Here is a 12,009-nt window from a genome sequence, read left to right as displayed (position 1 = left end):
AGGAGATGAGGGGACACGAGGGGACCCGAGGGACACGAGGGGACGATGAAGGGACCCGAGGGACGCGAGGGGACACGATGGGACATGAAGGGACACGAGGGACCCGAGGGGACGCGATGGGACATGAAGAGACGCGATGGGACATGAAGAGACACGAGGGACCCGAGGGGAGGCGATCTCCTCACCCGGTGTTTCCCGCCCCGGCGCTTCCCGCCCGCCGGCGCCGCGGCCACGCCCCCTCGCCGCCGGCCACGCCCCCTCGCCGGCGTCACGTCCGGGAGTGTGTGGCGGGAAAAGGCGGGAGGGAGGAGAGGGAGGCGCCGCCGTTTTGGTGGAGGTTGTGAGGGGAGCTGGGGGTCGGCGGGAGGGGCATTGGGGGTCGGTGTGGGGGGAGGAATTGGGGTCGGTGTGAGGGGCATTGGGGGGCCGGGGGGGGACATTGGGGGTCGGTGTGAGGGGGGGATTTGGGGGGCAGTGTGGTGGTGGGGATTTGGGGTCGGTGTGAGGGGGGAATTGGGGGGCGGTGTGGGGGAGGAACTGGGGGTCGGTGTGAGCGGGACATTGGGGGTCGGTGTGGGGAGGAATTGGGGATCGGTGGGGGGGGCTTGGGGGGTCGGTGTGAGGGGGAATTGGGGGTCGGTGGGGGGGGAAGTTGGGGGTTTGTGTGGGGAGGATTTGAGGGGTCAGTGTGGGGAGGATTTGGGGGTCGATGTGAGGGGCATTAGGGGTTGGTGTGGGGGGCAGGAACTGGGGGTCGGTGTGTGGGGGGCGTTGGGGGTCGGTGCGAGGGGGAATTAGGGTCCAGTGGGGGGGCACTGGGGGTCGGTGTTTGAGGGGGGAATTGGGGGGTCGGTGTGGGGGGGTCAGTGCAGGGGGGGCCTTGGGGGTCGGTGTGAGGGGGCATTGGGGGTCAGTCTGGGGAGGAATTGGGGGTCGGTTTGGAGGGGGGCATTGGGGATCAGTGTGGGGGGAATTGGGGGTCGGTGTGGGGGGGAATTGGGGTCTGGCGTGGGGGGGGACATTGGGGGTCAGTGTGGGGGGAATTGGGGCTCGGTGTGGGGGGAAAGTTGGGGCTCGTTCTGGGGAGGATTTGAGGGGTCAGTGTGGGGAGGATTTGGGGGTCGATGTGAGGGGCATTAGGGGTTGGTGTGGGGGGCGTTGGGGGTCGGTGCGAGGGGGAATTAGGGTCCGGGGGGGGATTGGGGGTCGGTGTTTGAGGGGGGAACTGGGGGGTTGGTGTGCGGGGGCGGCCTTGGGGGTCGGTGTGAGGGGGCATTGGGGGTCAGTCTGGGGAGGAATTGGGGGTCGGGGGGGCATTTGGGGGTCGGTGGGGGGGAGCTGGGGGTCGGGGTTTGGGGGGAGCTGGGGGTCGGGTGGGGGGTGGATTGAGGGTCGGTGTGAAGGGAATGGGGGGGCCATGAGGGGAACGGAGGCGCAGAAACAACTTTACAGCCTCCGGAGCCATGAACCTCCACACCCCGCAGGGCCCCAGAGCAGCTGCGTTCGTTTCGCCGTCGGGCGCAAGGGGAGCGATGGTTCCACCCCTCGTGCGCCGCTCCGAGCGGCAGGAGCTGCGTTTAAATACAGCGAGGTGCTCATGTCCCAGCGACCCCGGAGCGCCCGCGCACATCCATAACCTTTCCCGCTCATCACTGCTGTAGTCTCCGCCTGGACCCCCCCCGTTCGCCTGCGCGGCGCCACCTGGTGCTCTGGAGGAGGGGTCTTTGGATGAAGGCTCCTTCAGCTTCCTCAGGTTTGGCTCCTTGTGTTGAATGGACTGGGACCCAAGCTCCAGGTCGGTTGAACCCAGCCTGGCGCCCCCTTTTTGCTGTAAATCTCGGTTCTCTCGGCCCCTCGAGTTCACAGCTGGTGCCGTAAAACTCCTGATCCTGGCACTGCTGGGTTCTGGTTTCCTTACCATGAGTTCACCTAAAGCTCTGAACTGAGCACTCGTGTGGCTCAGCCCTAAAGTGTTGGCTCGTTAGTGGGCACCCAATTATGTTTTGTTAACCCTTAAAATGTTCGTGCCCTCTATCAGACCCAGGAGTTCGGGCGGGGATTCAGTTCAGGAGGGACCCGGGAGTAACCCTAAGGACCCAGTAGTTGGGGGGTGTCAAGGGTTAAGATCGTGAAACCGTGGGGACCCCTAATGTCCCCAGGGGCCATTGTGACATCCTGGGGACCCTGCATTGTCCCCAGGGTGTTGTGACACCATGGGGACCCACTTTGTCCCCAGGGCCCATTGTGACGTCTCAGGATCCCCCATTGTCCCCAGGGCCCATTGTGACATTCTGGGGACCCCAAATGTCCCCAGGGCCCATTGTGACATTCTGGGGACCCCCTTTGTCCCCAGGGCCCATCGTGGCACCGAGGGGACCCCCCCCCCCTAGTCCCCAGGGCCCATTGTGGCACCATGGACACCCCCTTTGTCCCCAGGGCCCATTGTGACATCCCAGGACCCCACCTTGTCCCCAGGGTCCCTTCTGACAGGGTGGGGACCCCCCTTTCTCCCCAGGGCTCATTGTGACGTCCCAGGACCCCTCGTTGTCCCCAGTGCCCATTGTGACATCCTGGGGACCCCCCTTGTCCCCAGGGCCCATTGTGAAATCCGGGGAACCCCCTGGTCTCCAGGGCCCATAGTGGTACCGTGGGGACTCGTCCTGTCACTTGGGTCCATTGTGACACCATGGGGACCCCGCCTTTGTCCCCAGTACCCATTGTGACATCCTGGGGACCCCTTTGTCCCCGGGGCCCATTGTGACCCCCCTTTGTCCCCAAGGCCCATTGTGACACCGTGGGGACCCCACTTCTTTCCAGGACCCATTGTGGCATTCTGGGGACTTCCTTTGTCCCCAGGGCCCATTGTGACATCCTGGAGACCCCCTTTATCCCCAGAGCTCGTTATCGCACCATGGGGACCCCCTTTGTCACTGGGGCCCATTGTGACATCCCAGGACCCCCCATTGTCCCCAGGGCCCATTGTGACACCGTGGGGACCCCCCTTGTCCCCAGGGCCCATTGTGACGTCCCAGGACCCCACTTTGTCCCCAGTACTCATTGTGAAATTCTGGGGACCCCCCCTTGTCCTCAGGGCTCATTGTGACAGCCGAGGACCTTACTTTGTCCCCAGGGCCCATTGTGACATCCCAGGACCCCCCACTGTCTCCAGTGCCCATTGTGACATCATGGGGACCACCCTTTTTCCCCAGGGCTCATTGAGACGTCCCAGGACCCCTCGTTGTCCCCAGGCCCCATCGTGACATCCTGGGGACCCCCCTTGTCTCCAGGGCCCATAGTGGCACTGTGGGGACTCATCACTTGGGCCCATTGTGACATCCTGGAGACCCCCCTTTATCCCCAGGGCCCATTGTGACACCGTGGAGACCCCATTTGTCACTGGGGCCCATTGTGACATCCCAGGACACCCCATTGTCCCCAGGGCCCACTGAGACATCCCGGCGACCACCCTTTGTCCCCAGGGCCCATTATGCACATTCAGGGGACACCCCTTTGTCCCCAAGGCCCATTGTGACATCCTGGGGAGACCCCATTGTCCCCAAGGCCCATTGTGGCACCATGGGGACCCCCTTTGTCCCCAGTGCCCATTGTGACATCTTAGGACCCCACTTTGTCCCCAGGGCCCATTGTGACATCCTGGGGACCACCTGTGTCCCCAGGGCCCATTGTGACATCCCAGGAGCCACCGTTGTCCCCAGGGCCCATTGTGACATCCTGGGGACCCCCTTGTCCCCAGTGTCCATTGTGGCATCCTGGGACCCCCGTTGTCCCCAGGGCCCATTGTGGCACCATGTGGACCCCCTTTTTCCCGAGGGCCCATTATAACGTCCCAGGACCCCCCATTGTCCCCTGGGCCCATTGTGACATCCTGGGGTCCCCCTTTTGTCCCCTGGGCCCATTGTGACACTGTGGGGATCTCCTTTGTCCCCAGGGACCATTGTGACACTGTGGGGACCCCCTTTGTCCCCAGGGCCCATTGTGACATCCTGGGGAATCCCTTTGTCTCCAGGGCCCATTGTGACGTCCCAGGACCCTGCTTTGTCCCCGGGGCCCATTGTGACATCCTGGGGAACCGCTTTGTCCCCAGGACCCATTGTGACGTCCCAGGACCCCCCCTTGTCCCCAGGGCTCATTGTGATGTCCCAGGATCCCCATTGTCCCCAGAGCCCATTGTGATGTCCTGGGAACCCCCTTTGACCCCAGGGTCCATTGTGACACCATGGGGACCCCCTCTTGTCCCCAGGGCCCATCGTGGCACCGTGGGGACCCCCTTGTCACTGGGGACCCATTGTGACACTATGGGGACCCCCCTTTGTGCCCAGGGCCCATTGTAACATCCTGGGGACCCCCTTGCCTCCAGGGCCCCTTGTGACATCAAAGGATCACCCTTTGTCCCCAGGACCCATTGTGACATCCCAGGACCCCACTTACTCCCCAGGGCCCATTGTGGCACCATGAGGACCCCCTTTGTCACTGGTGCCCATTGTGACATCCCAGGACCCCCCATTGTCTGCAGAGCCCATTGTGACACTATAGGGACCCCCCTTGTCACTGAGGACCCATTGTGACACCATGGGCACCTCCCCTTGTCGTCAGAGCCCATCGTGACATCCCAAAACCCCCAATTGTCTCCAGGGCCCATTGTGACATCCTGGGGACCTCCCTTTCTCCCCAGGGCCCATTGTGACGTTCCAGGAACCCCCATTGTCCTCAGGGCCCATTGTGACATTCAGGGGACCCCCTTTGTCTTCAGGGCCCATTGTGACACCATGGAGACCCCATTTGTCACTCGGGCCCATTGTGACATCCTAGGACCCCCCATTGTCCCCAAGGCCCATTGCGACATCCTGGGGACCCCCCTTTGTCCTCAGGGCCCACTGTGACATTCAGGGCACCCCTCTTTGTCCCCAGGGCCCATTCTGATACCATGGGGACCCCTTTGTCCCCAGGGCCCACTGTGACATCCTGGGGACGCCCTTTGTCCCCAAGGCCCATTTTGACACCATGTGCACCCCCCTTTGTGCCCAGGGCCGATTGTGACATCCTGGGGACCCTCTTTGTCCCCAGGGCCCATTGTGACATCCTGGGGACACCCCATTGTCTCCAGGGCCCATTGTGAACATCCTGGGGACCCCCTTGTCCCCAGGGCCCATCGTGGCACCGTGGGGACCCCCCGTTGTCCCCAGGGCCTATAGTGACACCGTGGGTACCCCCTTTGTCCCCAGTGCCCATTGTGACATCCTGGGGACCCCCCTTGTCCCCAGGGCTTATTGTGACATCCTGGGGACCGCCTTAGTCCCCAGGGCCCATTGTGACACCGTGGGGACCCCCTTTGTCCTCAGGGCCCGTTGTGAACATCCTGGGGACCCCCTTGTCCACACGACCCATCGTGGCACCGTGGGGACCCCCCGTTGTCCCCAGGGCCTATAGTGACACCGTGGGTACCCCCTTTATCCCATGAGCCCATTGTGACATCCTGGGGACCCCCTTGTCCCCAGGGCCCATTGTGACACCATGGGGATCGCCTTTGTCCCCGTGGCCCATTGTGACATCCCAGGACCCCGCGTTGTCCCCAGGGCCCATTCTGACATCCTGGGGACCCCCCTTGTCCCCAGGGCTTATTGTGACATCCTGGGGACCCCTTTGTCCCAGGGGCACATTGTGGCACCATGGGGACCCCCTTTATCCCCAGGGCCACTTGTGACATCCTGGGGACCCCCCTTGTCCCCAGTGCCCATTATGACATTCTGGGGACCCCCTTTGTCCCAGGGGCACATTGTGGCACCACGGGGACCCCCTTTGTCACCGGGGCCCATTGTGACATCCCAGGACCCCAAGTTGTCCCCAGGGCCCATTGTGACACCATGGGTACCCCCTTTGTCCCATGGGCCCATTGTGACATCCTGGGGACCCCCTTGTCGCCAGGGCCCATCATGGCACCGTGGGGACCCCCCTTTGTCCCCAGTGCCCATTGTGACATCCTGGGGACCCCCCTTGTCCCCATGGCTTATTGTGACACCCTGGGACCGCCTTTGTCCCCAGGGCCCATTGTGACGTCCCAGGACCCCCCATTGTCCCCAGGGACCATTGTGACATCCTGGGGACCCCCTTTGTCCCAAGACCCCATTGTGACATCCTGGGGACCCCGCCTTGTCCCCAAAGCCCATTGTGACATCCTGGGGACCCTCTTTGTCCCCAGGGCCCATTGTGGCACCATGGGGACACCCTTTGTCACTGGGGCCAGTTGTGACATCCCAGGACCCCACTTTGTCCCCAGGGCTTATTGTGATACCATGGGGACCCCCCTTGTCCCCAGGGCCCATTGTGACATTCAGGGGGACTCCTCTTTGTCCCCAGGGCCTATTGTGTCATCCTGGGGATCTCCCCTTGTCTCTAGGGCCCATTGTGAGACTGTGGAAGACCCCCTTTGTCCCCAAGTCCCATTGTGACGTCCCAGGACGCCTCGTTGTCCCCAGGACCCATTGTGACTCCATGGGAACCCCCCCTTGTCCCCAGGGCCCATTGTGACATCCTGGGACCCCCCTTTGTCCCCAGTGCTCATTGTGAAATCCTGGGGACCCACTTTGTCCCCAGGGCCCATTGTGGCACCATGGGGAGCGCCTTTGTCACTGGGGACCATTGTGACATTCCAGGATTTTACTTTGTCCCCGGGGCCCATTGTGACATCCTGGGGATCCCCCTTTGTCGCCAGGGCCCACTGTGACACCGTGGGCACCCTCTTTGTCCCATGGGCCCATTGTGACCTTCAAGGGACCCCCCATTGTCCCCAGGGCCCATTGTGACATCCTGGGTACCCCCTTCGTCCCCAAGACCCATTGTGACATCCTAGTACCCCCCGCAGTCCCCAGGGCCCATTGTGACATCCTGGGGATCCCTTTGGCCCCAGGGCCCATTGTGACAGGGTGGGGATCCCCCTTGTCCCCAGGGCCCATTGTGAAACCGTGGGGACCCTCTTGTCCCCAGGGCCCATTGTGGCACCGTGGAGACCCCCCCTTTGTCTCCAGTGCCCATTGTGACATCCTGGGGACCCCCTTTGTCCCCAGTGCTCATTGTGACAGGGTGGGACGCCCCTTGTACCCAGGGCCCGTTGTGACATCCTGGGGACCCCCTTTGTCCCCAGGGCCTATTGTGACATCCTGGGGAGTCCCCTTTATCCCCAGGGCCCATTGTGACATCCTGGGGACCCCCTTTGTCCCTAGGGTTCATTGTGACATCCCAGGACCCCCATTGTCCCCAGGGCCCATTGTGAACAACCTGGGGACCCCCCTTTTTCCCCGGGCCCATTGTGGCGTCCCAGGATGCTTCGTTGTCCCCTGGGCCCATTGTGACATCCCGGGGACCCCTTTTGTCCCCAGGGTCCATTGTGACATCCTGGGGCCTCCCTTTGTCCCCAGGGCCCATTGTGACATCGCAGGAGCCCCCATTGTCCCAAGGGCACATTGTTACATCCTGGGGACCCCCTTGTCCCCAGGGCCCATCGTGGCACCGTGGGGACCCCCCCTTTGTCTCCAGTGCCCATTGTGACATCCTTGGGACCCCCCTTGTCCCCAGGACCCGTTGTGACATCTTGGGGACCCCTATGTCACCAGAGCCCATTGTGATATCCTGGGGAGCCCCCTTTGTCCCCAGGGCCCATTGTGCACATCCTGTGGACCCCTCTTTGTCCCCAGGGCCCATTGTGATATCCTGGGGAGCCCTCTTTTTCCCCAGGGCCTATTGTGACATCCTGGGGACCCCCTTTGTCCCCCGGGCCCATTGTGACATCCTGAAGACCCCCTTTGTCCCCAGGGCCTATTGTGACATGCCAGGACCCCCCCTTTTCTCCAGGGCCCATTGTGACGTCCCAGGACCCCCTATTGTCCCCAGAGCCCATTGTGACATCCCAGGACCCCCCATTGTCCCCAGGCCCCATTATACACATCCTGGGGTCCCCCTTTATCCCCAGGGCCATTGTGACACCATGGGGACCCCCTTTGTCCCCAGGGCCCATTGTGACGTCCCAGGATGCCCCATTGTCCCCTGGGCCCATTGTGAAATCATGGGGACCCCCTTTGTCCCCAGGGCCTATTGTGACATCCCAGGACCCCCCATTGTCCCCAGGGCCCATTGTGACACCGTGGAGACCCTCCTTGTCCTCAGGGCCCATTATGACATTCAGGGGACTCCTCTTTGTCCCCAGGGACTATTGTGACATCCTGGGGACGCCCCTTTACTCCAGGGCCCATTGTGACACCGTGGAGACCCCATTTGTCACTGGGGCCCATTGTGACATCCCAGGACACCCCATTGTCCCCAGGGCCCACTGAGACATCCCGGCGACCACCCTTTGTCCCCAGGGCCCATTATGCACATTCAGGGGACACCCCATTGTCCCCAAGGCCCATTGTGGCACCATGGGGACCCCCTTTGTCCCCAGTGCCCATTGTGACATCTTAGGACCCCACTTTGTCCCCAGGGCCCATTGTGACATCCTGGGGACCACCTGTGTCCCCAGGGCCCATTGTGACATCCCAGGAGCCACCGTTGTCCCCAGGGCCCATTGTGACATCCTGGGGACCCCCTTGTCCCCAGTGTCCATTGTGGCATCCTGGGACCCCCGTTGTCCCCAGGGCCCATTGTGGCACCATGTGGACCCCCTTTTTCCCGAGGGCCCATTATAACGTCCCAGGACCCCCCATTGTCCCCTGGGCCCATTGTGACATCCTGGGGTCCCCCTTTTGTCCCCTGGGCCCATTGTGACACTGTGGGGATCTCCTTTGTCCCCAGGGACCATTGTGACACTGTGGGGACCCCCTTTGTCCCCAGGGCCCATTGTGACATCCTGGGGAATCCCTTTGTCTCCAGGGCCCATTGTGACGTCCCAGGACCCTGCTTTGTCCCCGGGGCCCATTGTGACATCCTGGGGAACCGCTTTGTCCCCAGGACCCATTGTGACGTCCCAGGACCCCCCCTTGTCCCCAGGGCTCATTGTGATGTCCCAGGATCCCCATTGTCCCCAGAGCCCATTGTGATGTCCTGGGAACCCCCTTTGACCCCAGGGTCCATTGTGACACCATGGGGACCCCCTCTTGTCCCCAGGGCCCATCGTGGCACCGTGGGGACCCCCTTGTCACTGGGGACCCATTGTGACACTATGGGGACCCCCTTTGTGCCCAGGGCCCATTGTAACATCCTGGGGACCCCCTTGCCTCCAGGGCCCCTTGTGACATCAAAGGATCACCCTTTGTCCCCAGGACCCATTGTGACATCCCAGGACCCCACTTACTCCCCAGGGCCCATTGTGGCACCATGAGGACCCCCTTTGTCACTGGTGCCCATTGTGACATCCCAGGACCCCCCATTGTCTGCAGAGCCCATTGTGACACTATAGGGACCCCCCTTGTCACTGAGGACCCATTGTGACACCATGGGCACCTCCCCTTGTCGTCAGAGCCCATCGTGACATCCCAAAACCCCCAATTGTCTCCAGGGCCCATTGTGACATCCTGGGGACCTCCCTTTCTCCCCAGGGCCCATTGTGACGTTCCAGGAACCCCCATTGTCCTCAGGGCCCATTGTGACTTTCAGGGGACCCCCTTTGTCTTCAGGGCCCGTTGTGACACCATGGAGACCCCATTTGTCACTCGGGCCCATTGTGACATCCTAGGACCCCCCATTGTCCCCAAGGCCCATTGCGACATCCTGGGGACCCCCCTTTGTCCTTAGGGCCCATTGTGACATTCAGGGCACCCCTCTTTGTCCCCAGGGCCCATTCTGATACCATGGGGACCACTTTGTCCCCAGGGCCCACTGTGACATCCTGGGGACGCCCTTTGTCCCCAGGGCCCATTTTGACACCATGTGCACCCCCCTTTGTGCCCAGGGCCGATTGTGACATCCTGGGGACCCTCTTTGTCCCCAGGGCCCATTGTGACATCCTGGGGACACCCCATTGTCTCCAGGGCCCATTGTGAACATCCTGGGGACCCCCTTGTCCCCAGGGCCCATCGTGGCACCATGGGGACCCCCCGTTGTCCCCAGGGCCTATAGTGACACCGTGGGTACCCCCTTTGTCCCCAGTGCCCATTGTGACATCCTGGGGACCCCCCTTGTCCCCAGGGCTTATTGTGACATCCTGGGGACCGCCTTTGTCCCCAGGGCCCATTGTGACATCCCAGGACCCCAAGTTGTCCCCAGGGACCATTGTGACACCGTGGGGACCCCCTTTGTCCTCAGGGCCCGTTGTGAACATCCTGGGGACCCCCTTGTCCACACGACCCATCGTGGCACCGTGGGGACCCCCCGTTGTCCCCAGGGCCTATAGTGACACCGTGGGTACCCCCTTTATCCCATGATCCCATTGTGACATCCTGGGGACCCCCTTGTCCCCAGGGCCCATTGTGACACCATGGGGATCGCCTTTGTCCCCGTGGCCCATTGTGACATCCCAGGACCCCGCGTTGTCCCCAGGGCCCATTCTGACATCCTGGGGACCCCCCTTGTCCCCAGGGCTTATTGTGACATCCTGGGGACCCCTTTGTCCCAGGGGCACATTGTGGCACCATGGGGACCCCCTTTATCCCCAGGGCCACTTGTGACATCCTGGGGACCCCCCTTGTCCCCAGTGCCCATTATGACATTCTGGGGACCCCCTTTGTCCCAGGGGCACATTGTGGCACCACGGGGACCCCCTTTGTCACCGGGGCCCATTGTGACATCCCAGGACCCCAAGTTGTCCCCAAGTTGTCCCCAGCGCCCATTGTGACACCATGGGTACCCCCTTTGTCCCATGGGCCCATTGTGACATCCTGGGGACCCCCTTGTCGCCAGGGCCCATCATGGCACCGTGGGGACCCCCCTTTGTCCCCAGTGCCCATTGTGACATCCTGGGGACCCCCCTTGTCCCCATGGCTTATTGTGACACCCTGGGACCGCCTTTGTCCCCAGGGCCCATTGTGACGTCCCAGGACCCCCCATTGTCCCCAGGGACCATTGTGACATCCTGGGGACCCCCTTTGTCCCAAGACCCCATTGTGACATCCTGGGGACCCCGCCTTGTCCCCAAAGCCCATTGTGACATCCTGGGGACCCTCTTTGTCCCCAGGGCCCATTGTGGCACCATGGGGACACCCTTTGTCACTGGGGCCAGTTGTGACATCCCAGGACCCCACTTTGTCCCCAGGGCTTATTGTGATACCATGGGGACCCCCCTTGTCCCCAGGGCCCATTGTGACATTCAGGGGGACTCCTCTTTGTCCCCAGGGCCTATTGTGTCATCCTGGGGATCTCCCCTTGTCTCTAGGGCCCATTGTGAGACTGTGGAAGACCCCCTTTGTCCCCAAGTCCCATTGTGACGTCCCAGGACGCCTCGTTGTCCCCAGGACCCATTGTGACTCCATGGGAACCCCCCCTTGTCCCCAGGGCCCATTGTGACATCCTGGGACCCCCCTTTGTCCCCAGTGCTCATTGTGAAATCCTGGGGACCCACTTTGTCCCCAGGGCCCATTGTGGCACCATGGGGAGCGCCTTTGTCACTGGGGACCATTGTGACATTCCAGGATTTTACTTTGTCCCCGGGGCCCATTGTGACATCCTGGGGATCCCCCTTTGTTGCCAGGGCCCACTGTGACACCGTGGGCACCCTCTTTGTCCCATGGGCCCATTGTGACCTTCAAGGGACCCCCCATTGTCCCCAGGGCCCATTGTGACATCCTGGGTACCCCCCTTTGTCCCCAAGACCCATTGTGACATCCTAGTACCCCCCGCAGTCCCCAGGGCCCATTGTGACATCCTGGGGATCCCTTTGGCCCCAGGGCCCATTGTGACAGGGCGGGGATCCCCCTTGTCCCCAGGGCCCATTGTGAAACCGTGGGGACCCTCTTGTCCCCAGGGCCCATTGTGGCACCGTGGAGACCCCCCCTTTGTCTCCAGTGCCCATTGTGACATCCTGGGGACCCCCTTTGTCCCCAGTGCTCATTGTGACAGGGTGGG

The sequence above is a fragment of the Patagioenas fasciata genome, chromosome 25 (genome assembly GCF_037038585.1).
Source record: "Patagioenas fasciata isolate bPatFas1 chromosome 25, bPatFas1.hap1, whole genome shotgun sequence".
Classification (NCBI taxonomy): Eukaryota; Metazoa; Chordata; class Aves; order Columbiformes; family Columbidae; genus Patagioenas; species Patagioenas fasciata.
This window is presented reverse-complemented; position numbering follows the sequence as displayed.